Source organism: Dromiciops gliroides, chromosome 4, assembly GCF_019393635.1.
Source record: "Dromiciops gliroides isolate mDroGli1 chromosome 4, mDroGli1.pri, whole genome shotgun sequence".
Lineage (NCBI taxonomy): Eukaryota > Metazoa > Chordata > Mammalia > Microbiotheria > Microbiotheriidae > Dromiciops > Dromiciops gliroides.
Window position 1 is genome coordinate 283,717,715 of NC_057864.1, and position 25,534 is coordinate 283,743,248.

The following is a 25,534-nucleotide window of genomic DNA, read 5'->3' on the forward strand; positions in this document are numbered from 1 at the left end:
GGGGAAAAATAAAAACTGTTAAAAAATAAACTCTTCCAAAGGACACAATCAGAACACACTGGCATATTGCTTACTTGTAGAGCTTTAGCTTGGAATTATTTCAGTTGGGGAAAAATTGTATGGTTATTAGTGGGACAAGGAGGAAGTAACAGTATTTCCAAGGATAGTGGTGAGGCACTGGGATATGACTGTTGCACAACACTGAGACGTCATGGGTGGAAGATCTGGTTTTGGCACAGTGAGGTAAAACACACAGGGGTGTATCTGATATCTTTGTATCTTGATGCCCATGGACGAATCCCCATTTTTGCCATGCTAGCTGTGGTTTTGAAAATTTGGATGGCAAATTATTGCAGTGGGAGAATGGTAAAAATAAACAAGCATTGCCAGTTATGCTACTAGCTTCACAGTAAGAGCTCCTATTCCAAAGTCCACACAGATTATAAAGTACACTTGAAAAAATATTTAAAAAAAAATTAACCAAGAAGACAAATGGTCCCAGAAGAATGATTCTTAACTTCTAGAGTACATAGATATAAACAAAGAAACAAATGAAGGAATTGTCTATCTTGTTTTTATATATATAATATATATTGTATATATACATTATATATTGTCTATCTTGTTATAATATATATTGTCTTCTGTTGTATTGAAATAACATCTACAATGGTAAGATGGTAGAAATAGCATGACATCTTTAAGAAATATTTTAGTAATATAAAATCTATTCCTCAATATTCCATACATAGAAAAGCCTAGTTAAAATATAATCACTCAGTTTCTGTGAAAATTAGCTCTCAATCAAGTTTAGTGTTATAAAAGATAAGGAAAAAAATAACTGTGAGTAGTTGCTAAATTAACCCCTTTATTGGAGGAAAGATAGTGAATGGATTTGACCCAAACCCAGGATATTATCCTGTTCAGTGGATTATTTTTTCTTTATCAATGAGAATAAATGAAAGTAAAAAAGGCTGAAGTGTCAATTCTGGTAAGAAATAGCAGAGAAAATAATGTAATATTCTGGATTTCTCCTCATAGTCACAGGGTTGGTAATTAGAGTTGGCAGGAGGCAAATCAATGACTTCTCTGTGAAACCCTAAACAATCTTTGATGATGATCTGAAACTCAAAGTGGTTGAAGCAAACAGAACAAGGCTTTAGATATCAAAGCTGTTTGAAAATCTAACAAAAGTGGCAAATGGAACTGTTAATAGGTCCAAAGCAAGGCCCAAGAGAATGTAAAGGTATCTTTCCTAAAACTCCCCAGGAAATTCAAGGTTTTCATCAGTTATTGGAGGAAAAACACTGAAAGCATTTAGAAGCACAGTACAACATTATGCTTAGTTTCCTATCTATCTTGATTAGTTTTTCCATAGAATATATGAATAAATAGAAAATAGATAATAAATTCAATTTAATTTAATGATCATTTATTAAGTGTTTTTTCATTGCCAAGGAATATGCTAGGCTCCAAAGCTACAAAGACAAAACTGAAATAGCCTCTGTGCTCAAAGAAATTATCTTTTAGTGGACTGGAAAATAACATGTTCAATTGTAAGTAAAATGTATTCAAAGACTATAAGCAGCATGTTTGCATAAAAATATATTTATATAACTTCCATCAAAGTTCTATACTGAAATGCCAAACTACTTCAGTCTCTTTGCCAAGAATAACCAACTGAGGTCAGGAAGAGTTGAAAATAAGTGAGGACCACAACAAAGGACTGTTTAGGTACTGGGAATACCAAGGAAAGAATAGTCCTTATCCTAAAGGAGCTTATATTTTGAGCTCCTTTAGGACAGGGATTATCTTTTGTCTTTCATTGTATCAGTAGTGCTTAGTTCAGAGCCCAGAAAATTTTAAGTATTTAATAAATACTTACTGATTGACATTTAAAATATATTTTTCATTGTGTATTTAATAAGCCAGAAAGTCAAATATTGTCATATATTCTATTGAGTTCTACTACATTCTATTAATCAGCTCTAATTTTTATGTTACATTACTTCAAAGATATCATTAGAAGTAAAACTTCAAACATCCTCAAAATTAGCTCTCTATTTTTCCTCTATTAGTGTCCTATTGAAGTAATCATTTATGTATAAAATATTTCTAATCATCCTGTATGTCATTTGTAGTACACATGTAAAAAATACCTTTTTTTTTCTTTTTTTGGTGAGGCAATTGAGGTTAAGTGACTTGCCTAGGGTCACAGAGCTAGTAAGTGTAAAGTGTCTGAGGCCGCATTTGAACTCAGGTCCTCCTGGAACAGGGCTGGTGCTCTATCCACTGCACCACCAAGCTGCCCCAAAAGAATGACTTTTTGTTGCCTTAAAGATAGATAATTCCAAGACCTCCTTGGCATAGGGCAATACAATTCTGCAAGAATCACAAATAGATAAAAACCTAGTAATTACCAATCTATGATATATCATAATAAAATAAATGAAAGATTATTTTATTTAGGCCTTAAAAGTTCATCATTCTTCTCAACTCATCCATATATAGTTACATGTGTGTATACATATATGTATATATGATTATGTGTGTATGTATATGTATGATTATGTATATATATGTGTCTGTGTGTGTATATATATGTATGAATGTATGTATCTATAGAGAATTTCCTTTTTATAGGATCTGTACAAAACCTTTTCTTTATAAATATATAATTGTTTATATACTTCCTGACATAACTAGATAACCCTAGCATAAACTAAGCTTGTCTTTGAAAAAGTCTTTCATCTGGAATCCATAGCCATGAATCAAATCTTAGTCATAACTTACTACCATTGTGACTGCATATAAGTAACATAACCTTGCTCGTTGTTGGTTGCCTTATAAAAGAAATGAGGATGCTGGGATACACTGTATATAATTTTGGTTCTAGAGTCAGAGAACCTGGGCTTGAATTCCTCTTCTGACATTTATTAACTTTGTGACTTGGAACAAATCACAGGTCCCTCATTCCCTGTTTTCTTTATGAAAAATCAGTTTGTAGGAGTATACTCTGAGGTAATTTCTTGTTTTATAAAGAGTTTTAGGATGCCATAAGTAAATAACTTCCTATATCACTTCTAATACTTTCTATGAGTACAAATACTATATGTCTTTTTGTTCCAAGTACCTAGCAAGCAGTGACATACACAATAGGTGCTTAGTGATGAATGACTGACAGAATACTACATCATCCCTTTATCCTTTATAATAATACCTCCTAAGATGTTTTTATTTTTTAAACCAGGTTAGCTATCTTCTTACTATAGTATTTTCTTGTGTTACTTGGCAACTAGGTGACTCAGTAAAAAGTGGACAAGAATGCTGTACTTCTAGTGAGAAAAACTTAAGTTCAAATTCTGCCTAAGATTCTTAGCAGCTGTAAGTCTCTGGGCAAGCTAATTAACCCCTAATAGTTTCAATGCTGTATTGTTTTTTGTTTTTTATTTTGTTTTGAATGTGTATGATGGGGATAATGGTGCTGACTGGTACAGAATCTGTGTTTTCTTGGTTTTAATTGTTAGGAAAAAATTAGCACAAGCATCAGAGCATCAATCCATACTTTGCTGCAACTCAGCTTCAGAGACTGCATTAAGTGAACAATCATTTGCAAAGAAGAAATAATGTACCAACACTCCCTCCACATTATTCTTTATTTGTTACCTTTTCAAGTTGAATAATTTACCATTAGTACAGTAGATGATCTTGACACCGTATTTGTCCTCATTGAAGGCATCTGACAACATGGCTGAAATCATCATGCCAATAAGCATGGGGACAAACATACATCCTTGTTTCATTCTATTGATGACTGGGAAAGCACAAGAGTATCATCCTTACTTTATATTAGTAATAATAGTTTTATTTAATAAATTTATCTCTGCATCAATTAAGAAAATGTTTATAGTTTTAACATATACATAGGAGACACATAATAAAAAAAATTCTCTCAGGTTGCACATCACTGTTAAAGGCATGTATTTGTTTTCTTTGTTTCTTTGTTTTGTTTTCCTGTTATAACAAACAGTAAACACAGTGGGATCTTGTATTCTTTATACCAAAATGTGTGACTGTAAAAATCTCTTTTGTTTTAGAAAACCATTTGGAAATATAGTTAATGATCAGACTATATAAACTTATTTAGAAATTACTCCCAACTCTGTAACCACTAATTTCATATGAGTGAAGACTTGGTACATTTATTTTTTTTTAAATATTGTTTAGGGCTTAGCATGTCTAGTAATCTTTTCTCTTATTGAATGAAAAATCTCTCTCTCTCACACACACACACACACACACACGTGCACACACACACTGAACCTGAAATTTTGCATATTACGTATGTTGAGTTTTATTTTTTAAAATGGCCACCTAAATTATCTGTAAATTGTAATATGTATTTCTCACTACATTACATGCAGTTTATACTCTTAGAGAGGTGCCTAAATCATTGAGAAACTGGGACTTGCCCAGGATTACACAATCAGTATGAATCAATGATAGACCTTGCACCTAAATCTTCTTACCTTCAAAAATGGATCTTTAACCATTACACCATCTCTTTTAATATTACCTCGTTGTCATTATATGTCCATTTATATGGAAATAATATTTTATTTTAAAACTAAGCTTAAGTCTAATTTGCTTTTAAAGGCTTCAAAAATTGTATTTAACATGTATACACACACACACACACACACACACACACACACACACATATATATATACACACACACATTAAGCTTTATAACAAATATTCTGGGGGCAGCTAGGTGGTGCAGTGGAAAAAGCTCCATTTCCATGGAGCTTTGGATTCAGGAGGACATGATTTCAAATCCAACCTCAGACGCTTGCCATTTACTAGCTGTGTGACCTTGGGTAAGTCACTTAACCCTCACTGCCCCACAAAACAAAAACAAAAACAAACAAAAATGCTAACTTAATCTATTTGAAAAGTGCTTTGTTCTTTTTTTGGTGTGTGTGGTAGTGTATAAGATACAAATAAAATAATCAATGATTTTCGTTTGTGTTCATTATTTTTTAAAGTAACATTAGCAGGGATATATCTGTCTGTCTGTCTGTCTTTCTGCTTGTCTGTCTGTCTGTCTATCTATCTATCTATCTGTCTGTCTGTCTATCTTCAAAAGGGAGAAAGACCACCTATAAAGTCACAGAAGCCAATTGTATGTTATACATAGCCTGTGAAATATTACAAGTTGACATGACTCAGGAATGTAATGGCAAAGACCCAGCAGTAGAGCTTGGATGCTGTTTCTGTTCAGAAGCTGTGCTTCTAGGAGCCTCTACTCAAGGCAAATGGATAGGGTATAGTAACAGACCAAGCATTCTTCAAAGCTCTCAATGTTTGAGAACAGAGAGTTGGAGGAATTCTGGGCAGTTCAAGTGAAATTATACAGCTACTACACAGCTGTGGGTAGAGAAAGAATGGAGCATAGAACAAAGGAGGTCATGGGTAGAAGTAAATGGTAATCAGCAGGCATAAACTCAAGTATTGTGTCCTTTGAAGTGGTTCCTCTGCAATATATATTCTCACAATTTTCATTAAAGATGTGCTGTCATGAGTAATTGAGAAAGTCATACAAATACACACAGATATATAGGTGATAGATATATAAATATAGATACATAATATGATAAAAATGAAGTTTTGAGACTAAGAAAGAGACTGATAAAATCTTTCTTGTTAGTATAATTTAATTTTAAAATATCAATAAAATATTTTAATTATATTAAATATAAACATATTTACATGCATAAATGTATATATGTACATGTATGTATATGAATATGTTTCAGTCTATATTGGTTTTCCACTTAATTTATGTACCCTCCATGGAAATGGAGTGCTATGATGTTATAAATTTTTCTTGATTTTATTTTGAGAATTTAGTAACATCACCAAATAAGTAAGTGTATTGCTTTCACTATTTCACACAAAGGAAAATCTTAGATTCTACCATGTGAATAAAGTATGTAGGTATTTCTAAATTGGATAGATAAATTGGTTTCCATGTTTATAACATTAATTTGAGTGGACTATCATAAGACTAGATATTTTGAGCTGGAAAGGATGCTAGAAGCCAACGAAGTTAATTCTTTTATCCTATACATTGAGGAACTGAGGCAGAGAGAGGTTAAATTACTTTTCCAGGGTCACAGAGGTAGCAAATTTTTGCCTAAATTATATCCATCCATCCATCTATCTATCTATCTATCTATGTCTATCTCTCTTTATATATATACTTACAGAAAGACATAAATATGTCTATACTATATATATAATATATGTATGTATAATTAAACACACATTTATATACTTGATAATTATTTTTAATATTCTGATTCTTATATTTATATGTATATACAGAAGCCATTTATATACATCATATTATCTCTATATATAAAATAGATATCACCATACATAGTTAATTATTTCTTTTGTAGCTTGATAAATTATCAGAATTCAAAATGTATTACTGCATATAAGATAAAAGATAGGGGAGAGAAATTGAGAAATTACTGTTTGTCTTAGTCATTTTCACAGTGACTTTGTAAGTAATATTCATTCTTCATAGTTCAATTGCCCCAGAGATTTGACTTCATCATGGCCTATAAAACCTGCTCTGTTCCTTATTTCCTACTGTACTAAGCCTAAGCTTCATGTCCTGACTTTTAAGGGTACCTACAATCTAGCTAAATCCTATCTCTACAAACTTATTAATATGAGAATTTCATAAGTCAGAGAAAGAAAAGTCTTAGAGCAAATTACAAACAAGAGTATTGCTGTCATCAGAAATACATAAATAATAAAGCAGATATAGAGGTCAATAGATAATTAGACACACTGATAGAAAGATAGCTATCTCATACTGAGTTGAGATAGATAAAAATTTAAAATAAGTAGAAACAAATGCATACTTAATTTAAGGATAACTGGATAAATTGTTAATGCAACACATAAAACCCTGTGCCATAAGAAATGATTAAGAAAAAAATTAAATACAGAGTGTTTGAACCAGATGATCACATATTGAGAACAGAAATACATTTTAAAGTTCATCTTGTTCATTCCTTTCCTCTTATTGAGAAGGGTAATGAAGTATTGAGAATTCAGTGACATGCCCAAGGTCACCCAGGTAGTAAGAGCCCAATATAGAGCCCAGATTTGAAATATTGAAATATCAACTTCTTTGTTTGTTTGTTTGTTTGTTGTTGTTTTTTAGTGAGGCAATTAGGGTTAAGTGACTTGCCCAGGGTCACACAGCTAGTAAGTATCAAGTGACTGAGGCTGGATTTGAATTCAGATCCTCCTGACTCCAGGGCTGGTGCTCTATCCACTGTGCCACCTAGCTGCCCCAGTTGGTTTTTTTTTTTTTTTTGGTGAGGCAATTGGGATTAAGTGACTTGCTCAGAGTCACACAGCTAGTAAGTGTTAAGCATCTGCAGTCGGATTTGAACTCAGGTCCTCCTGAATCCAGGGCTGGTGCTCTATCAACTGCGCCACCTAGCTGCCCCTGAAATATCAACTTCTAACTCAAAATCCACTGCAATTTTCAATTGCATGAAAATGAATTTCAGAAATAAAATGTATTTTTTTTTGACAGGGCAATGAGGGTTAAGTGACTTGCCTATGGTCACACAGCTAATAAGTGTCAAGTGTCTGAGGTCGGTTTAGAACTCAGGTCTTCCTGAATTCAGGGTTGATGCTTTATCCACTCCACTTCCTATCTGCCCCCAAGAAATAAAATGAAATAACTTGGGTGAACCAAAAGAAAGAAAACATTCTACTAACAGAGCAATAAAGGAGATTAAAATTGTATGTGATAATACAGAAATATAGTTCGACACTAATGAATTGCAACGAATGATTTCTTAAAGAAACTTAATATGTAAATGAGGCTTTTTTTTTCTTTTAATGGGAGAGATGGGAATTATGTATGTGTAAAATAGCATATACTTTTGGAATGTGTTATCTTGACTTTGCTTATATGATTTTGTTTTGATTTTTTGCTTGTTAAAAGAAAGTATTCAGTAAGGAAAATGTTAAAGGGAAAGAACTGTAGAAAAACAGAAGGTAAAAGTAACAATTAAGCAAAAATGCATAAAAACTCAGCCATATAAATTTTAAAATATGCTTATAATAATTTTACTTGAAACATCACAATGGGGAACACAAATTGGTACCCTAAAACAAAAGTTCATCATGAAGTACTTCTGAAAAATATTCAAATAGCTACTGCTTTAATTTTTCTCTACCTATTTATATTGGTGGACAATATTTTTTTTTACATTTTTAAAAATGAGAAACACTACATTAAAATGAAAAACAAAGAAAAAATGTTGTATTCAGATCTCAATTACACATCTTTTCAATTTTCTTATATTATCAATGCTAGGCTTTAGAGGGAGAATAATATTAAACATAGAAATGAAAAACAGACCAATAGCCTTTAGAAAGAGAGGCCAAGTACTCAACAAGAGATGCTATATTTCAATATATGAGGTTAAGTATAATGTTGTTGATAAAGAAAAAAGCAAATCAGTGTTATAGGCTTCTCATGTTTTGATAGGAAAAGTGGTATATATTATCATAAACAGTAAACTTACCTTCGCAGATTAAGAAATTTCATGGACCAGTAAGGTCTTTTTTCCAATACTTGAAAATAGGTGAACTTAAATGCAATATATTTCTGAGCCTTATGTGGCATGTAACTATCAGAAAACCCTTTAAAGATATTAAAAGATTTGATTTGTAATGTTATAAATCAAATATTTACAAATAAAAAGTAATGTTAATAATCAAATTAAAATGAAGATTTTGTTTTCTTTCTGAATGCCCACAATTTAAAAATATCAAATTAAAAAGGAAAAAAGTATGTGTATTTGTATATACAATTATTTATATATATATACACATATATATGTTTAATGTATAGAATTAAATAGAATCAGTTTTTATACAAGACAGTATTTATAGGAAGTTAAAAGAGGCCTTGTTGTCACATGATCAGTAAGATGGAGAACCAGATGTTTTCTCTCATGTCTCCTCAAACTTCTTTAAAATAAGAATTATACACAAGTAATAAGAAAGTTTTCATATCATCACAATATAAGACTCTGACAATCAATAAGAAGAAAAAGCCTGATGAACTAACAAATTTTTTACTCCTAATGCACTCACTCATCACCTACTACATCACCTCCTACCATGCTGCAGTAGCAGTGCTACAAAAGCCTACCCATTTATATCAGAACTCAACTCTACAAGCCTGTCCTTCCTCTCAGTTCAACAGGAATCAAAATCACAGAAGTTTGCTCAGACGGAAATAAGAGTACAGTAGTACTCTGTGACACCACAGAGCTCTGCAATAGAGCTGAGGAACAGAAAGAATTAGAGCAAGAAATTTTTGTGTAGTCATGTGTGTACTCCACTAAACCTGAGGGGAAAAAGCCTAACATCTACCTGGGGCTAGTTCCATATCCGCAGATAGAGTACAAGGTCCTGAATCAGGAAGATGTGAAAACTGGCTGTATATGCCTGGGAAAGTCATGTAATATCTGTTTAACCTTCCTCAACTGTAAAATTCAGATTATAATAGCACCTAGTTCACTGGTTTGTTATGAGAACTAAATAAGATATTTGTAAAGGACTTAACATTGTGTTAGTCACATATTAGGTTCCTGATAAATGTTACCTCTCCCAAGTCATGTGTGAGAGAGACAAAGTCTGGTGAACCACAAATGGTTCAGAATGAGAAGCTAAGACAACAGTGAGTTTGAATACATAAGGAAGGTGACTTTAAATGGTCAAGTGTCAGAAAATAAACAATGAGGGACAATAAAGAGGAAGCTGGAAGGATTTCAGCAGAAGGAAAATTCAGATAAAGACCATGAGTATAATTAGATAATTAACATGTAAGATACTAATTATATAAAGGAATACAACCTTCAGATCACTTAAAAGAGTTCAGGGATCTGTGAATAAATATTGAAGACAAAGGAAAATGTATCAATAATTCAAAAGGCAGATATGAACTTATAGATTCCCAAGAAAACATAGAACCATATCAGCATGTTCCTGAATGGTTGAAGAGAGAGATAAAAAAATGTGAAAGTAGAAATTATGACCTGTAGAGGAGAAATAATTGGTGGCATATAAAATATGACTCAGCTTTGGAAAATTTTATTAAAATAAAACAAATAGAAAATAATTGATTAGCAATACAAATGTATAGAAGTTAAGGATAATGTTAAAGAATGAAGAAAAAACAATAGCATGAAAAGCAAGCACAATATTCATATAAACACAATGTATTGATCTTAAAGGCATTATGTATGGAGGTAACTTAAGGATACTAGGTCTCCCAAAAGAATAGGAGAAGTAAAGTCCTGAACACCATAATTCAAGAAACTTTAAAAAAAAAAACTACCCAGATCTCTGGAACACAGAAAACAAAGTGGAATTTTGGGGATATATATATATATATATATATAAAATAGTGTTTATTAATTTTTTATTTTAACTAATGTTAATAAATATTGAGGATACTACTATCTTCAGTATTTGGGAAAAATAGACCTCATTAATTCCCCCCAATTTTTCAAAGTAAGGACTTATTCCGTATTTTTTTTTCATTTCATTTACATATCTGAAAACAATAAGGAAGGTGTTAAAGGCTAAAATTCTAGCTAGTCTGTCTAAAATATCTAACGAGTGGTCACCAATAAATTATAAGCCTTAGCAAGAGTTAGACTTTTAAGCATTTATTAAGGAGAATAAGAATTTGGTAAAGAGAGAGAGAAAGGCCTACATTCATCTATCTATTAAAGGGAGAGCTCATTTCTAGCTCCCTTCTCCACTGGAGTCCTCAGGAAAAAGCCCCAGTCAGAGCATCAGGCTCCCTCCTTCTTCCTCCCACAAGCCAACATCACTTCCTGAAGCCAAAGAAAAGACTCCTGGTCTTGCCCTCAAAGACCTTCACTTCATGGCGGAGCTTTTCTACAGTAAGTCTCCAGCAGGTGGAGTCATTCTAATCATTACAGTCCCCACTTTGTTTCCTCAAGAAACGGGGAGTTTCCTTGATGAAACAACAAAAATAACAGAATATGATAACCTATGCTAACTAACAATATGTTAATAACAATATAGAAAAGGGAGAGAGGAAAGTTTTGTCCAGAAAGGCAATTTTTTGTCCTCATGAACTGGCACTTTGACATTGTTCTTGCAAAGGGAGGGCCTTTGCAGAGACTACATGTTACAGATGGTGTATATTATAAGAGAAAGAGAAAAAGAATAAAAACAACAACAACAAAATGAAACTGTTCACTTAAAGTCTCTGAAAGTCTTTTCTCAGATGTCCTCTAGGTGTAGTCATGGAATCGAAATCTTTTCAGGGGTTGATGTGTGGATGCTGGTAATCAGCCAGGAACATTTCCTACAAAATTGTGCTGAAGACAACTTTAAAATAGCTTTGTCAATAATCAATCTGTTAAGGCTAAAATTCTAGCTAGTCTGTCCAAAATATCTAATGAATGGTCACCAATAAATTATAAGCTTTAGCAAGAGCTAGACTTTTAAGCATTTATTAAGGAGAATAAGAATTTGGTAAAGAGAGAGAGAGAGGCCTACATTCATCTATTAAAGGGAGAGCACATTTCTAGCTTCCTTCTCTGCCGGAGTCCTCAGGAAAAAAAAGTGAGTCAGAGTGCTAGGATTCCCCTTCTTCCTCCCACAAGCAAATGTCACTTCCTGATGCCTAAGAAAAGATGCATGGTCTTGCCCTCAAGGGCTTTCACTTCATGGTGGAGCTTTCCTATAGTAAGTCTCCAGTAGGTGGAGTCATTACAGCCCCCCCTTTTGTTGCATTTGAAAAATGTTTGTTCAATGAAATGCGTTTGTTCGATGAAACAACCAAAAATAATATCCTATGCTAACTAACAATATATAAATAACAATATAAAAAAGGGAGAGAGGAAAGTTTTGTCCAGAGGGGCAGTCATTCACAAACCGTGCTTTGACATAGATCTTGCAAAGGGAGGGCCTCTGTAGAGAGTACATGTTACAGATGGTATATATTATAACAGAAAGAGAAAAAGAAAAACAACAACAACAACGACAAAACAAAACTGTTCATTTAAAGTCTCTGAAAGTTTTTTCTCAGATGGCCTCTAGGTGTAGGCATGGCATGGAAGTCTTTTCAGGGGTTGATGTGTGGATGCTAATAATAAGCCAGGAATCTTTCCTACAAAATTGAGCTTAACACAACTTTAAAACAGCTTTGTCAATAATCAAATCAAACAATGAAAGTTCTCAAAAACATGTCTAAGTGAATTCAGAATTTTAGTTGTTACACATGAAACATATAATAAAACAAAAATTGAAACATTCTTTAAAATTAATATTACCATAGTTTCCCATTATGGAGGGTAATTAAGAAGACAATTGCTGAGATATTAATTTTTTAAAAATAATTTTTATCTTTGTTTCATCATTTTTTGCATCATCTGACTAATTATCCTCATGCCATTATGAGAAATTAAAAATCTAATATAAATGGTAACAGGTGTCATGGCCAAATTCAACACTGTATTTATCATGATAACTAAGATAATTATGGGAGTTACCATAAAAGAACAGAGAAATGATGGGATATTAGCATTCCCACACTTGAGCAATATATACTGCCTATGCAGTATGCCAGGCTTAAAATAGGTGGATGGAATATATGTCCATGCCACCGAACATATTGGAGGAAACTAAGTCAGACTTAATCAGATGCATGGGATTGAGATGTCCATGGCATCAGGCATATAGGAGGGGTCATAGAAGCCAGGTGAAGAATGAGATGGGTGGGATAAAAACTTCCAGCCATCTGTACAGTATTGTGGGGAAAAATAAAATAAAATTTTAAACCAAGAGAATCCAACCTCAACATTTGTCAAAAGCCATTCCCTCGGCCATACCTTGACTTCATGCATGTCTCCCCTCATGTAACAGTTCAATGTCTGCTCTTGCATGTATTCCTCTTGTGATTGCATGGCATCTTGGCCAACTGGCATCTGATAACTCAGAATAAAGGCAATTAACGTCTCAAATGATAAATTCCCATAATCCAAGTCTCATATGGATTTAAAAATTGAGAATAATAAATGATCACAAAAGATGTGAATGTACCTTGACTCAGAATATAATATACAATTATGCAACAATTTCAAATAATACCTTTTTTTAATAAGTATATAATTACTTTTGTGAAAAATCAGAACCTATTTAAATACTAGTTAAAGCACAACACAATCTCAAAGAAAACTTTTTTTTTTAAAAGAAAACTTACAGGGGCAGCTAGGTGGCTCAGTGGATAGAGCACCGGCCCTGGATTCATGAGTACCTGAGTTCAAATCCAGACTCAGACACTTAACACTTACTAGCTGTGTGACTCTGGGCAAGTCACTTAACCCCAATTGCCTCACTAAAAAAAAAGAAAGAAAGAAAGAAAACTTACAAATGTTCCCCTCTTTTTTTTTTGGAAAAGGCTTATGAAAAATAATACTTCTAGAATCAATTTACACTTGCCATGGCAAACAATTTGCCAGGGAAATGCTCTATACAGTTCGATCAAATAATCATTTGAGAGAAAAAAAACAAACATCTCAGAATATGGGAGCACAATACTCCCAGAATTAACATTGTATTATGAAATCAAAACCATCTTGCAATGTTTCAAAATTAGATAGATGAATGACTAGAAGAAAATACACATGGAACAATAAAAGACAATGAAATTCAAACTCGGGAAATCTAAATGAATATGAACTTAATATTAATAAGAATATTATAAAATATAAACTTGATCACATGACTATTACAAGCTTTTACAAATGTTTTTATTTTAAAGACTGAGTATAAAACACAATCTCAAAAGCATGAAAATCTTTATGAAAATAAACCCATACCATTAATTTCAAAATGTAGGTGTAATAGCATAGAAATCCTATGTAATCTCTGAACTGATACTATTACTCTGAGTGAATTCAGAACACTTTTGATTCTGGTATCTAAAATCCCCAATACTCATATCAATACCTTGCTGCTTACTTCTACATTTCTGTAAAATATGTACCCTTCCATGGCAAAAGAAGTGGAGTCTTGAACTATAATTGTCATTCTTATCAGCTTAAGTTTTTCTTCTTTAGCCCCTCTATATCATCTGTCAGTCCTTTCACCATACAAATGCTTTATAAGGTTACTAATTAAAGACAAAAGCAGATTAGCAAAATGATGAACAAAACGAGCATATCTGGAATTTAAAGGGTTTTCTAAGGTCGAGTCAGAAGCACAGCCAGGCTGGGGAAGGACTGAGCCTGAAGCTGCAAATGTAGGACGAGAAAGCTGCACATGGGCATTAGATCTCTGGACTTCCCGGGCAGGGGAAGCAATGGGCTTGGCCATGGGAGGAGTAGAAGGTGGGGTCTGTAGAGGATGGGAGGGACCAGGGCAATTTAAATCAGACTTGATTTTGAACTGAGGCCTGAATTCCCCTTCCCCCACTTCCTCCACTGCTTCTAGAGGTTGGGTCGTTGCCTCCAGGCATACAAAATTAGAGAATCTCTCAGCATTGGAATTTGAAAAAAATGCAGGAGTACAAGGTTTCTCTGAAAAAGCATGGCTGGGAGAGGGGGAGATATTCCCTTGTGTGAGCACCTTGCTGGCTCCTCCAACAAAAATAAAAATAAAAATAGAAAATCCACAAAAACAAAGCATTAACATGATCTTATTTCCCATTTGTCTGGTTAAACAGTCTAAAATAAAAAATAGGGTAATTAGGAAGTTTAAAAGGTCCATTTGAAAAAATTTAAAGGTAAAACACCCAGCAATTCAGCAGTACTTCGGATTTAAAGGGACAGGGTAGGGGAAATTTCTTATCCAATAAAGATCAGAAGAGTGAGGTTCAGCTATCCTTTCATGGTCGCCATCTGTTAAAGGCTAAAATTCTAGGTAGTCTGTCTAAAATATCTAACGAGTGGTCACCAATAAATTATAAGCTTTAGAAGGAGTTAGACTTTTAAGCATTTATTAAGGAGAATAAGAATTTGGTAAAGAGAAAGAGAAAGGCCTACATTCATCTATCTATTAAAGGGAGAGCTCATTTCTAGCTCCCTTCTCCACTGGAGTCCTCAGGAAAAAGCCCCAGTCAGAGCACCAGGCTCCCTGCTTCTTCCTCCCACAAGCCAACGTCACTTCCTGACGCCAAAGAAAAGACTCCTGGTCTTGCCCTCAAAGACCTTCACTTCATGGCGGAGCTTTTCTACAGTAAGTCTCCAGCAGGTAGCATCATTCCAATCATTACAAAGGACAATAGTAAAGAGTGAATATTTTTTTGTGATAGGATTATACATAATATTTCAGTTTTCTGTAAATATAATAATAATTCTATAACATAAAGAAGAATGTTTATGATGTCAGATTTCTATAATAATGTATGAAATAACTTTTGAGTCAATACATCATGAAAAAAACTAAATTTCTTGCAGGTAGCTGAATGATTTTCTCTTTTTTAAAAATACCACCAATATTCTTTTTCCTCTTTACTCACTATTATTGTTTTCTAAATATGTAAAAATATATTTAAATTAATAATATTTACAAAGACTTGAATCATTAATATTTCAACACTAGAAAACTATTGATCATTATTGGGTCATATGTGAATTCAGTTCTAGCAAGATTAACAGAACAACTCAGAAACACCTATTAAAATTGCCTAATAAATAAATAAATATTTTTTTTTACTCCTGAAATCTGTTATGTTGAGGAACACTAGCCATAATGTATATAAATTATATTATGCCTATTAACAATTGTTTTTCTAAAAATGATTCATTATTAGGAGCAAATGGAGCCATAAACACACTCATATAAGTTGGTAACATACATGATAATAAGATCATGAAAGTTTCTCTTCATACCTGCTCCTGTCTTAGTTTCCAGAAATGCTGACCTTAATCTTTTCCTCATCAGCACTTTCTACCTTTGTTTTTAACTTTACATCTATGATAATATGTATACATCAGCCCTTTCCTTTATGCAGTTGAATTGTGATACTCATTCTCAATTTCTCAACTAATTTGAGAATGCTAGGAAGGAATTTCCCCATAGAAACAATAAAATCTATAGATCACATCTAGAAAAAAAGTATAATTCCAACTTCAACTCTCTGTTTATAGTTATCAATTTCAGTAAAAACAACACATTTGACAAGTAAATAGTAAAAAGAGCTTTAACTATAAAGGAAAGGAAATTAGAAAAAAAAACCTGAAGATTATTCACCAGAATACAAAAGTAAAGAATGAAATAGAATTTTCCAAAGATCAAGAAATAACCCAATGCCATCTACCCAGCAAATATGAGCCTCAGTACAAATGGGGAAAAAAGATAGACAGGTATTTTAAACATTTCTATCAAATAAATCAGACAAATCTGAATAAATTGTTTGCTTTTCAAACATGTCAGATAACAGAAATATACAAATGGTTTAAAATACAAGCATAACAAGAACGACAACAACAGAGAACACAAAGTGAAATTTCTTTATAAATGCATAAGTAGACAATAATGAAAACAGTAGTCAAATAAAATTAATTGTGAAGAAACAATCTCATAACTTCATGGACTAAATTTTACCACATTCTACCAAAAAGTAAATTGATAATTTTTAGCTAAATTGCAGAATGAGAGAGTACATGAAAGGAAAAAAGTAAGGAATCATATAGAGGGGAATTTATTATATGCCCTAGTCAAAGCAAAGGCATATAATAAAGGCAAGTCAGCTCATGAGGTTTCTTGGAAGAAGAGACACTACAGTAAATAAGGAAGGGATGAAAGCAAGGGATTTTTAAAAAGGAGAAAAAGGGTTAAGTAGAGCTTCATGGTGGGAGAGGGCACCACTGGGGATGTTCTGAAGGTAGAAGAGTGATAGTCTATAAAAGGAAATAAGGACCTTAAAATGGATCTAATCTGCAGGGATTTGTTTCTTAAAGAGAACACACATTGACTAAGAGAAGAGGAATTAGATCTTCTAGGGAGAATTGACATGTAAAAGGGCAGACTCAGGGAAGAGCTTTTGAGGCAAATGGAAAAGAAAATGTACAAAGAGAGGATATATGTGAAAAATGAACTACGTTAAGAAGGAACATAGAAAAATTCCTATGATAGGACAATATCCTCTCTATTCCCAGCAAAAAAAAAAAAATTAAAGACTGAGACAAAACAGGAAAATAAACAGGAGGCATAGGGCAATATCTGCAAGGCAATAACCTAGAAAATGTTTTGAAGGAACCAAAAATAAAATATAACAAGTAAAATACAGTATATATAGCATTTAATATATAAATAAAATACATAAGAAAACAAAATATTTTAAAAATAATTCAAAGTTTTAATTTAATAAGGAATAGAATGAAGTAGGATTAAATAAATATTAGGATCATGAAACAAAAATGAATAGGAGAAACCAATTAAAATGAGGGAAATTAACCCTTTAAAATAGAAATTATTTTTAATGAACAAAACTAGTTGAGAGGAAGAAAAGGAAGTACAATTTTACTTGACTACTTAACTTGGGGATGAGGAGAAGAGGGTGTGAATAAATTTACTATATAAAATTAAGAAAAAAGTATCTAATAAGCAAAAATTAAAGAGAAGGAAAATAATAAATGGTAAAGTACGGCTTGACTCTGATTATACATAATCTTAGCAGTCTAATTCAGAAGGTTATTTAGCTTACGTAAGGCATACTCCAACTGGCTTTCTTCCCCTCATGTATGTATGCATGTTTATATGCATATATGTATAAACATACATACCATAATATGTGATTAGTTTTTGTAACAGTTCTATATTCTGCATATAAAAATATAGATATAGATAAATATGCAAATATATTTCATTTATGTATGTATATCATGTAGAACTATTACAAAAATTATCACATATTAGGACAGAGATTTATTGAATTTAAATGAGTCTATCTAAAACAAAATGCAAGCATGATATGCAATGGGGATAAATGAGAACTTTTCCCTTTAAAAGTGAGTAAAGCAAGGAGGCCCACTCTCTCTACCATTATTTAATGTAACTGAAATGATGAAAATACAAAGAGAATAAATTAAATAGGCAAAAAAAAAATAGAAATTATCCCTATTTTATGATGATATAATGCTTGGAAAATCCCAGGGGATCAGTAGATATACTATTTGAGAAAATAGGTCAGAAAAGTTGCAGATTATAAAATAAAACCTCCAATACCATCAGCTTTTTATAACTGTAATAATAAATTCCAAGAATTAATCAAAGAAATGGAAATTTGATTCCACATAACTACAAAGTTCATTAAACAAATGAATCAACTTACCAAAGAACCAAAAATTACATTAATAGATTCAGTTACAAGGTAGTCTATTAAAAAATAAAATTAAAACTCTTATAATTGACAAAAATGGTTATAGTCTATGTTGGAAGGATTGTGAAAAGATGCAGACACCATTGTTGATGTAACTATTAGTGAATAAAACATTTTTGGAAAGCAATTTGGAAATATGTAAATAAATTGATGAAAAAGTCCAAGATATTCTTTGAGTCAAACATTCCATTATTACTTTTATATTTTTAGGGGTTAATGATAAAAATAATAAATATATAAAATATATATAAAAAATAAATACCAGCACTTTTGTGACAGCAAATAATTAAATAAAAAACAACAAAAAACTTGATGCATATTAACTGGGCAATGGTTAAACATTTTTGATATGTGAATGTAATGGAATATTACTGTGCTATAGAAAATGATGCATAAGATAAATACAGAAAGATCTATATGAACCAATGAAGAGTGAAGTAATTGGAGCCAAGAAAGGAACACTGTGATGACAACATTATAATACTGTACACAAACTATTAAAAAAAAAAAAAGAAAACTCGATGCAAAATTACAAAGATTAGAACAATGGCTTAAAAGCAGATTTGAGAAGTTATTCCCATGTTCCTTTTCCCTTTTAACATAGGTGAAAAATTCACAAATATTTGCATATTGCATATATTTTTCAGATTTTTTGTAGTATTGTTTGTTTATGCTGATTTTTTTCTGTTTTTCCTTTATTGTCTTTTAAATAATAGTAATTGTTATGTGGGAGGTAAATTACGTTTATTAAATATTATATTTAAAGAACAATTTTTTGTGTGTTTTGTTTTCTATTTTGATTTTTATAATAATGGACATGGGGACATGGGATTCTCAACTAAAATACTTACAAGGCCCTTCATCATATTTATAGCATGCTGTCCAATCAGTACTATGCAGATAACCAAATTTTAAAATGAAAGAATCTTAGGGAGACAATGTAAGATAATAGAAATACTGCAGACCTTAGTGTCAGGAGATAGTGTTTGACTCTGATTTTATACTTTCTATTTCTGTGCTTTGAGACAAGTCACAACCTCTCTTAGACTTAATTTCCTCACACATAGAATGAGCTTAATAATTCTCTCTATATATCTCTGTGCATATATAATATTGTTTTGCACAGTGTAAATATATGTTTTTATAAATGTGGATTACTTCTGTTTTATCAGTCTTAAGGAGCATAAATCTGAGTTAGTAAAGCCAGTCAACAACTTTTCTATAGGTTATATTCCTAGAGAATATCAATTAGGCAGTTTGTATGTTTTAGGAGCAGGACTTCAACCAGGATCTTCCATATTCCATTGCCAGCTCTCCCTCAGATCCCTAATTTCTACTGACCTTATCCTGCCATCAGGCCATTAAAATTTTCATCATTTTTTTTACTTGTGTTTTTTCTGCCAATATTGCTTTATGCTATTTCCCTTGTTGGGAAGAAAAAAAATATCCTCCTTACCTCCTTTTCTCTGTTTACATCAAAACTCTGTTTTGGTGACAACTACTAGGTGAAGCTTTTCCTGGTCACACAAAATTCTAGCTCCCCCAATAAAACTTGGCTTATCTTAATATATATATATATATATATATATATATATATATATATATATATATATATATATATGTGTGTGTGTGTGTGTGTGTGTGTGTGTGTGTATGTATGTATGTGTGTATGTATGTATGTATGTATATACATACATATATATAAATATAAATATTCATGTACATCTTACCTTCTTCTATAGAATGTAAGTTCTTTGAGGACAGGGACTTTGCATATTTGTGTTCCTAGAACCTAGCCTGGTACAAAGTGTTTATTAATAAGTACTTTCTAACTGACTGATTCAATTATGGTGCTCCTTTACTATGAGATGGCATCTTCTTGTAGATGACAGAGAGATTTTTCTAGGTGAGTTTCATCTGCTAAGGCAAATGTAGTGGTTGTCTCAGATCATATATATATGTATGTATTATATGTGTGTATGTATGTGTGTGTATGTATATGTGTCTATATGTCTATCTATCTATCTATCTATATATACATATTTACTTCAATAAAACTCTAATAAATCTCAAGAGTGGGCTTTCACTACGTTTGCCAAGGAGTTGATAGTAATTCTGAGCCATGACAAATTACCACAAAGTTTTCCTTTAGTGTTTCATTTCCCAGCATAGCTTTCTTAAAATCAGTGCATTGATCTAATTTACTGCAACTGCAGCAAAGTCTAAGGCATATGAATTGCAATATGTGTTATTTGGCCAATAAGCATTTTCTAGTAATACGTTAAAACAGCTGATTTTGAAGCTAAGCATTCACTTAGAATTATAGCCTTTTAAAGACTGATATATTAACTAATGACATTTTAATGACTATAACAGTGTAAAGCACCAAGTGTGAAAATGCTTTTGATAGGAATGAGACATGAGTGCTTTTAAAAAATAGTCCTTGTTGATTTAGTCCTTGTGGAATCTTAGAGAAAACAAACCAAGGGTATGACTCCCTATACTTTATTTCTACTTGAAATATTGGATATACACAGTAAGTTTTGCGTAGGGGGATAAATGAAAAGATAATGGATTCTGCTAAATAAGAAGCCTGGAAACATTTCAAATGCTAGCAAGACTTGACTAAAATGAATAAAATAAAGTCATTAATATAGTCTTGAAACAAAGATTTATCACTAAGCTTCTTTCCAGTGGCAAATCAAAGAGGATAGGAATTTTAACAACTTTTATATCCCCAGAAGTTAAATGAAAAGAAAATGTGACCTTTCTTGTTTATTAGAAAGTTCTCTAAACCCAATTCTTTGGCTATGACATGAGACCAAGTATGTTACAATAAGCAGAAACTCCAGGAACTGCTACCCTCTCTCACTGTTCCCTTTAACATAGGTTCTTTCTCAGCACTTTTATTTGAATCAGCTTTCCTCCATACTCTTTTGAGTTAGGGTACCTCAAAATGAAGCTTCTTACTGAGGATGTTCTAAAACTCTTTCACAAACCTTGAAATTTCCACATCTCCTAGGTTCCTACCCCAGATACAATTTTCTAACCTCTTTTCAACTTGGAATTAAGTTAACAAAAACAATTCTTTCCCAAAGTCAGACTCAAAGCCCCCTATTCACCTAGAATTCCCAGGTAATTTGAGAGAGAAGGTGAATGGGTAGTAAGGAAAGAGAAGTAGAGAAATTCCAAGGCCTGGGTAATGAGTGTGGAGACATGATTGCCTGGAAACACTTAGTGTGTATGTGTGTAATGGGGAGGGGAGTGGGGGGTAAAATTAAAGTTCCCTATTGCAAAGAAAATAAACAAAGATATATTCTGAGTTCTGAAGGTTAAAAAAAGGTTCAAATTCACTGATCCAGAGTGTGTGCTTGAAGCACTTTTGCCCTTTCTGGATTTGTAGTGTTGGCCAGCTATTCACAGATATGCTCCAAATGATCCCATTAATCCAGCAACCAAAAGTCAGCTAGATTTTTCCTCCTTAACTTAAGATCTACAATATAGGACAAAAAGTGCTGCTGAAGCACATACTCTGGGCTACATTTTAAGGAGGTTTGGTGGTTCAATGAACTTAGGTTTGTTTATCCTCACCTGTATAAAAAAATAGTCAGGGAGCTCAGGGTGAAAGTTTCAGAGACACAGATAGGATGCTGCCATGAAGGTTCATAAAATACCTAAGGGGCTCATGAGCTGAAGCAGCTCAAGGATAAGCCCATTTTTTAAAAAGAAATTGAACAAGCCATCAATAAACTTCCTAAGAAAAATCTCCAGGGCCAGATGGATTCACAAATGAATTTTCCCAAACAAGTAAAGAACAATTAATTTCAATACTACATAAACTATTTGGGAAAAATAGGCAAAGAATGATTCCTACCATATTCCTTTTATGAGACAAATATGGTACTGATAACTAAACCAGAAAGAGCCAAAAGACAGAAATAAAATTATACACCAATTTCCCTAATGAATATCTTTGCAAGAATTTTAAGTAAAATATTAGCAGAGATTACAACAATTTATAACCAGGATAATATACCATGACCTGGTAGGAATGACACAAGGATTGCAGGACTGGTTCAATATCAGGAAAACTATCGACATAATTGACCACATCAATAATAAAACTAATGAAAATCATATGATTATCCTAAATGGTTATAAAACTGCATACACTTTAACCCAATATAACGATTAGTTTTATATCCCAAAGAGATCATAAAAAAATGGAAAATGACCCATATGTACAAAAATATTTATAACAGCTCTTTTTATGGTGGGAAAGAATTGGAAATTGAGTGGATGCCCATCAGCTGGGTAATGGATGAAGAAGTTGTGGTATATGATTTAATGGAATGCTATTGTTCCATAAGAAATGATGATTAGCTGTATTTCAGAAAAACCTGGAATGGCATATGAATTGATACTGAATGAAGTGAGCAGAACCAGGAAAACCTTGTAGACAGTAACAACAATAATGCATGATGGTCAATTGTGATAGAAGTTCTTAGAAATACAGTGATATAAGGCAATTTCCAAGGACTCATGATAGAAAGAACTTTCCATTTCCAAAAAAATATCTATGGATTCTGAATGTTGATTGAAGCATACTGCTATTATTTTGGGGACGTTTTTGGTTTGTTTCTTCTTTTTTGTGTTTTTTTTTCCTTTACAACATGACTAATGTTTAACATGACCGTACTGTATAATCTATATGAGATTGCTTGCTCTCTTGGGGTGGGGGAGCTTAGAGATGGAGGGAGAAAAATTTGGAATTCAAAATATTACAAAAAATGAATGTTGAAACCTATCTTTACATGTAATTGGAAAAAAATAAAAGACTCTAAGAATACTTATCTCTAATTTTCCTTTCTTCTGATTGGATGAATTCTTCAGCTACTTCCCACACTGCCTTTCAGCTTATTTTGCATGTTTTCTTGCCCTCATTAGAATGTGATTTCATTGAAGGTAGGGACTGTCTTTCTTTCTTTCTTTCTCTTTCTTTCTTTCTTTCTTTCTTTCTTTCTTTCTTTCTTTCTTTCTTTCTTTCTTTTGCTTTTATCTGTATTTTTTGAGGGTCATAGTAAGTGATTAAAATGTTTCTTGACTGGCTGATATTGGCTTATCAAAATTACAGTGAGGAAATTATAAACAGTCACTGGTGCTTATTCCGCAATTAATAGTCTTAGATATTTGTCTGGGGGCATGGAAATTTTAGGAGACGTGTTCAATTTCACAAATTCTGTATATAACAAATCAAGCATTTGAACAAAATTCTATCTGGTTCTGAGGTTAGTTCTTGATTTTCTTCACCACATGGCCTTGGGAAAAAAGTTACATCCTATTGTAACAAACTATACAAATACACATGCATAAATATATATGTATACATGCATACACATACATGAATCCATATATATTTAAATATATGTACAATATGTACATATAAATATATTCATATGTGTATATGTGTACTGTATATATAGATAGATGTGGATAGGATAGAGGTAGAAGTAGAGATAGAGATAGAGATAGAGATAGAGATAGAAGTAGAGATAGAGAGAGATATGATAGAGATAGAGATGGATATTATATATATTATATATAGAGAGATGGATATTATAATATATATGTGTATGTATTATGGTAAAAATTATTTGTGATATAGGTAACTTTTGAAGGACCTCCCCTTTTGGAGGAGAAAAGATTGAATGCTTCCTGAAGGGAGGGTAAAGGGCACTTCTGGAACACTAAGCTCTCGAGTCACTTCTGGAATGCCAACTCTAGAGTGACTTCCGGAATGCAAGTTTGCTCTCTCTGCTGGTGACTGAGGTCCTGGTCGCGTGCTGGCAACCTTAGATGGGCGGGCTGTTCAGGTTGGTGAGTTACTTACTGAAAACCCTAAATTCCTTTGAACCAGCTTAAGCTAAGTTTAGAGTTAAGAGCATTTCTCTGTATTTCTATTTTCCAATTTCCTTATCTTTGATTTTTATTAGTTTCACCTTTGTTGTTTAATTAATTCCCAAGTAATAAAATTTGATCCTTTGCTTAGAGGCTCCTTTCTTATTGGCCTAGGAGAAATACCCACACAAACAATAGATGGACAATAGAAAAATAGAGAGGAAAAGTTACATGGGTAAAAGAGGTGGGTCTGAACTGGATCAATATCTAAGTGGAAGAATGAATGATGGACAGGAATAGGAATTTGATGATAGTCATTCTATAACTCAGAATTATGTTTGGAATTTTTAGTGAGACCATAAAACAATGGATTGTCATGAATTTATGAATAAAAAAGTTAATTTTGACTTATCAATCTATGAGCAAGAGTTTGAATGTGAAGGGAAAAGGAATGAGCTTGTTTATGGCTATTCAACAGAGGACAAATTCCTGGTTCTGTCTAAATGTCATGGGAAAGGTTACTGTTGTCTTATAACTCTCCCTGGTATAGAAGGGTGGGAATATTTGACTCACCCATCCTTTAGTTCTCAACCTAGTAGAGATATAAGAAACTTGAAAACTCTAATTTAGAATATAAATTCATTTATGCAATCTTATTGAGAAGTATGAAGGAAGAATATTAGTAGCATTACTAGTGAACCAGTGGAAGGTAAAACCAGTGTAAAGAAGGCCTAGAAAGAAAGCCACTTATACAAATCCACTCTGAGAACAGTAAAGGATGAAAATACTGTAACAAAAGACAAATAGGAAAGACTTTCAATGTTTTTGGTTTTTATTATATACCTTAGACACAGCCCTTACAACCTATAGCTGTCAAAATAATTTTTCTTAAGCACAGAAATGATTGTATCATTCCCCAACTCAATAAACTATGGTGACTCCTTAATATATTAAGAATAAAATACAATATCTTCTGTTCAGCTTTTAAAGCCCATTACAATTTGGCCCCAAACTCACTTTCCAATCTCATTATATGCTACTCTCTCCTACACTCAGCAATCCAGCAAACTCTTTCTCACACACAGTAAAAATATCTTTTCTCCAGATCTTTATACCAGCTGTATCCCATACTTGGAATATAAACCACTGCTCAC

At 32.5% G+C, this 25,534-nt stretch overlaps 1 pseudogene; it reads right to left on the reverse strand.

The window, feature by feature from the left end:
• Positions 1-9,503, reverse strand: part of LOC122753470 — a 127,793-nt pseudogene extending 118,290 nt beyond the window's left edge.
• Between the last annotated feature and the right edge of the window lie 16,031 nt (positions 9,504-25,534).